Source organism: Anolis carolinensis, chromosome 2 (assembly GCF_035594765.1).
Source record: "Anolis carolinensis isolate JA03-04 chromosome 2, rAnoCar3.1.pri, whole genome shotgun sequence".
In the NCBI taxonomy this organism is placed as follows: Eukaryota; Metazoa; Chordata; class Lepidosauria; order Squamata; family Dactyloidae; genus Anolis; species Anolis carolinensis.
The window spans coordinates 53,727,572-53,733,685 of NC_085842.1; positions in this window are offsets into that span (position 1 = coordinate 53,727,572).

A 6,114-nucleotide genomic window follows, 5' to 3' on the forward strand; every position below is an offset into this window, starting at 1 on the left:
ACCCACACTCGTGTTTCTGAACAAATATATATGGCAAGCTGATAGACCTACTCCTGCCTCTGGTACAGGAAATAATATACTATTTAGCCTAAAATTAATATGCTGGTGTACTAGGTGCTTTGAACTATTTATTGATCCAGCCTTTCTAAAATGAAAGATTCAGACCTGTATTCAGATATTTCTTTGTGCACTAGCAAAAGCAAAAATACATTTTAAAAACATTACCAGTAACTCACTCCTCTCCAACTCTTCTGCACTTGGCATGACAGCTATTTTTCCTTATTTTTATATAGTATCTCCAGAGTGAAAACTGGAGTGGGCTCCTGTCTCTTTAATGGTTGTATAGGAGTGGGGATTTTAGCTGTTGCTGCTTGTCATGCAACCAGGTAACAAACAAGGTTTGCTGAAATTCCCTCTCCTACAAAACCATTAAATAGCCCTCTCCAGATTTCACTAGAGCAACTCTAAGTCTACAAATATAAAATTCCATTCTGCTTTTTGTACTAACTTTATTTATTTGCTTTAGTCTTCCAAGCGCAGCAGATCAAAATAAGAACTGGAAAGCAAATACTTTTAGTGTATACAGAAATAATTAAGTGAAGTTGCTAGGAAGGGAAAGAGCCAAAGTCCCCAAATCAAAGCCAGTTCCTGGAGGGAAATGCAGTTATCCTATACAGATGTAAGAAGAGAGACACTCATAGGAACACGAAGGGAGGAGAAAATGTGTTGGTGATCGGTCTGATTAATTCCTTCTGCTTAACTGATCAGGGCATGAAAGAACAGGGAGAGGTGGGGACTGAGATGAAAATGGCATCATTGCAGAGGGAAAGAAAGCTTCAATGTGCCCTTCATTCTGAAATGAAGAGAAGGGGAGGAGGAAAAAAGGAGATCAGATAAGAAATAGAAAGATCATAGGAAGGAATAGCTCTCAAGTCACATGGATGGAGAGGGGGAATAACACCCCAGCAAAGCCAACTAATTAATAGAGCAACCCCAATCCAAAGCTCAGGGATGGGGGTTCTAGTAGGAAATTGTTCCCGGCAGGTGATATTTCTCATTCCTATCATGGTCCTTGTCTTGCTTGTTTAACCTAAAGACACACAGCCAGATTACTGGTAGCCTACAGGAAGTTTCTTATGGACTCTGAGCTGTTGCTGCTTTAATGGGTGCAATGAGAAGGCTCACACATCCTGACACCAATGCCCCATATATCATTTAGCTCACAATGGTACAATTGGCCCAAGTGTACGCAGCCATCAGTCCTCATTCCAGCCTCTCCCCATTGCATTGCTGGTGGCTTTATGTGACATTGGACAACTTCAACACATGCACATATTGCCTTGTGAGCCCCTCACTGATATTTTAGAAACCTTGTGATATATTTCAACCATACCAAACTTACAATCTTGATAACCTTTGTTTAAAAATGCTGCTTTTTAAAGACTAACAAAGCTACTGGTATGACTTTAATAAAACATTTTTTTTCTTTACAATAGATCACGTATTTTGCAGTCTTTCTTCTTTTACTTTTATCTTATTGCTGTGTTTGAGCATGTTGGCCATGTCCCAATTCTTGTACACCATTTATCAATACTGTACATGATTATCTTTTTTCACTAACAACTAATGGGCATATGTGCTGCATTAAAAATATATATTTCCATTTCAACGTCACCTGATGCTTGATGTAACCAAACTAAATGAGCAGGGGATCTGGTAAGAACTTGTTTTTACAATTCCTATAACAATTCAATTATTCAATTATGCTGCCGTAAGACTGGAAAACAAAAGTCTTCTATGGAGACTCATCCTAAATGCACTGCGGGTCAGATGGGTGTGGGCCAATGTGATAAGAAGACCTTTTCAGTCTGTGCCTTCAAGAAACATGGAAACACATCCTTGCAGCCTAAGACATCATCAGTGGTGCTCCATTCCACAGTTCCAGTAACTTTGCTTTTACAGATTTAGGGCTACACCAATTACATTACACAATTATAATAATATAATTTCACTTTAATTACATGTTACTGTTGTATGGAATTCTAGTTGATGAGGTACTAAGGTTGTCTGTTAGAGAATGTCTCCGTGTCCCTTCTTAAACTGCAAATACCAGGAATCCATGTCAAGTAAAATAGAATATGGTACTATATTTGTGAGTCATTTCACTTGTTTGCTCTTGCTCTGAATGCAAGGTACTGTCGAGTATTTTCAAAACTCTAAATGGCTTGGGACCTTGATACTTTAAGGAACAGCTCTCTCCATATCCTTCTGTCTGAGGACTGGGATCAGCTAGAGAGGTCCTCTTCTGTGTGTGTTCTCTTCCCACATAGGGGCAACATGAGGAGGACACAAGAGAGGACCTTATGCCCTACTTCTGAAATGCCTTCCCCTCAGAGACATGACCAGTGCCAGCATGGGTTTCCTTGTAAAACCCATAGTTAAGAATGAAATGAGATAAATCTACCTCTAGGAAAGGAAATTCACTCCTGGAAGAGTTATACTTGAAGTGATTGGCTTGACCTTGAAGGAGCTGGTGGTGGCGATGGCTGACAGGGAGCTCTGGCATGGGTTGATCCATGAGGTCATGAAGAGTCGGAAGTGACTGAATGAATAAACAACAAAAAGAATTATCTTGGGGTAAAGGGATCTCTACGGAAGTTTTCTCACCAATCCAAACCTACAGAACCTATCTTGTTTGTAATTTGGGGACTGCATGTACTGTGAAACTGAGTTAGGCAGATACCCAGTATGCTAGACCAATGGCTCTTAGAAGTCACCAGGTATTTAAAAGGATACCTCTCCCCCACCCTCTACTTCTGCCCGCTATTCTCCATATACTGGATTAATACTCAATATGCTAATTGTGTGTCTTCAAAAATGGAAATGCACATTTATTTTCTTCACACTGCAGCCTTTGATGAAATCCAAGTGAGAAGACAGAACTCAGTTGGCGGAAACCAAACTTTTCGATAGCAATGTCCCTGTTTCTTAAGGGATGTATAAACTAAAGCTGTCACTTTGACTTGTGCCAGGAAATGAACAGGAAGTTAAGATAGGTTCTAAAAAAAGTGAGGTAAAACTAGCACAAGGCATTTTTTCCATATGAGGACTGAATGCAACCAGCCATACCTTCTAAACAATATTCACAGGCAGGCTCACACCAAATAAATTATAGCAAGCAAGACAAGAAGTGTCAAAAAACCTAATCAGACCAGGGGAATTTAGCATCCTAAGATGCTTTCACCTCGTCTTGGGTGAATATCAACCAACCAGGGTGAATATCACCGGAGGCTTTCCGCACAACAAGGGAGGGTGACACTTCCCCCATGTGATGGGGAAAGTGTCGCCGAGAGGGAGTTGCATGCATGGTGACAGATTTGCTTCACTCCGCTTCCCCTTTAGCTGCAATGCAAGGCAAAGCGGGACGCTTCACCTGGCCTTTGTGATGTGGCCCTTAGGTAAGGATCCCCTTAGCAAGAATAGAGGATTCAAGGAAAGAGCACTGTTTCCACAAAGAAATGCAGGCATTTATGTGGGCATGGCCAGTGGAACAATTACTGTGGGTGTGGTGAATCCATCCTTAGCTTTACATTTGCTACTCCTACAGCTTCTCCAAGTTAAGCAGAGGTTCTCCCTGTGCCAAATCTGTTTCAGATATAAGTGTACAGCCTGAAGCAATTGCAGGAAGAGCGGGTTCCAAAATAAATCTTGTAAAGAGTCCATGCCAATTCTGTGAATGTATAATGGCTTTTTGTACCCTAAACTACTTCTTTGCTTCCATATAAATAGAACTAACTGATGTGTGTGAGGTCTTTGTGATTTCTTTTCTGCCTCTTGGGAAAAGGAGCTTGATAAGTTTGTTATCACCTTTGATCTATGTACAAAGGGGATTTGGAACTGATCACGAATAGAATTGACAAAAAAGTCAATGCTATTAATTGCAGGATGGGTGAGACTTCTTCAAGATGCTGAAATTTCTGCAAGGCCATTTGGATAGTTCAGATACGAACTAATTGAGGTGGAAGGTCAATGCAGTAGATTTCTATTGTATGCTAGAAAACAGTGGAGTTTTTCTTCACATTGCATTGAACAGCAATCTCAAGAAACACTTAAAGTTTCCCATTTATTTATTGAAAGCTGTTCAAAGTTCCAGGATGAATTATTAAAACCACACTAAATTAAATAACAAGGAGCTGGTGAAACATTTTCTGGGTTCTGTGGGAGTAACTTGTATAATTGAATATTGCAAACACAATCACAGTTTAAGTCAAAATATATTATAGCAAGTACTCTATATACTGTACATCTAGAAATTTTAGTCAAAATGTCAACCAAAAAAACCTGGGTTGACTTATCTACCTTACCTCCTATCAATAAAGGAAGCTTCTCTTTCTCTTGAGTAAAGCAGTGAAAAGCAAGAGCTTAATCCATCCCAGAATAACCTAGAAAAAGCACTGACCTCCATTACTCTATCTGTGTTGGACTGCTTCTGGCTTTTCTGAATGCCTGGGAGGGGAAATGGTGGCAGTGGCTAGGGGTGGTTGTCTCCTTGAGGCAGCATTGGTGCTTTAACCTCTCTGCAAAATAACCTTCAACTATCAATGGGATATATATATATATATATATATATATATATATATATATATATATATATATGAGTCCCAAAACCTGCCCTCAACTTATACATGAGTATATATGGTCTACAACACATTATATATTAAATGTTACACACATTCAACTGTCCCAAAATGTCCATGCATCCAATGAGGTCCCAGTGTTGGATTTGATTGCAGGACTCTTCTGTCTCAATAGTACAGTGGGCCTGTTGCATTTGCTGGGCTTTGACTCCAGGACACACGCAGATACAAAAATCTGTGGATGCTCAAGTCCCATTATAAACAATGGCATAGGAAAATGATGGCCCTTACACAAAATAGCATAATCACAGTAGGAACCACAGTAGGTTCTTTACAAATATTTTCGCCCCATGGATGATTCAATCTGGAGGGCCAAATATTTTTGCAATTTTTCGATGCAACCTTAAAGCCTGTATTCAAGGTGAAAAGGGCCTACCCTTTGGCTCTGTCAGCTGCAGCTCCTTTCTAGATCTAGCTCATTATGAATGCAGCCCCTTCATTGGGGTTTTCCCACTCATTGGACGAAACCAATATTTCATAGGGGTTATAACAGGGGCACTGCAAAGCATTCCATTTCATCTAATCAAGAGCTCTGGTTTTGCAGCATGTGTTTTACATTTCACCCTTCTACAGAGGAGCCAAGTCCTTGCAATGTACTTAAGGTGGAAGAATTGATTCTTTGCTTATTGGTTTATTTAGGACCCTTTGATGGAAAAATAAGAGCATGTAGGAAGATCAGCTTTTAAATCAGTGGGCTGCCTTTGAAAGTTCTAGCGTCAGCAGGTCTGCTTGAGACAGACTTGCCCCAGAGGGACGTCACTGGGAAATGTTCTTCTATCACTCAAGGGCCTCTGCATCCGGTCCATCATTCTGCAAACTGAACAGTTTTTGCATCCTCTTAAGCCAGACAAGGTATCTGACCTTCAGCGTTTAAAAAACAAAACATTTTTTGATGACTGCAGAAACTGCCACATGTTTCAACTGCAAAACTTGCCTATTCTGTACAAAAGAAGAAAGGAGTGCTCCACAGTCCAATATTACACTCTGGCGGTTCCATAGCAGGTCATTAATCACTCTACTGGACCTTTTCTGCAAGATTTGTCAGACATTTTTTTTCCTCAGCTTCTCTTTGCTTTGCTTATGAATTATATGCTAGAAATGAAATACGTACCTTAATCTTCAAAAGCCAAAACTGACCTGTCACCATCAAATGCAAAAAAAATCAGTCAATAATTATTGGATTGCATATATACACAGCAATCATGATAAATAAACCTGAAATATCTAACAGCATGTTCTTCATTGTTTTGGATTGCTTTCCATCAACCATTCTGACGGAAGGATGGAGGAACTTCCTAGAGCTGAAATCTAAAACATTACAGTACAATCCACAGGAGGCAAAGGGGAGACATATCTCCAAGTGCTCAGTGGATGGCTATTTGTATTTTAGAAGAAGCAACATTCAGAGAAACATGGT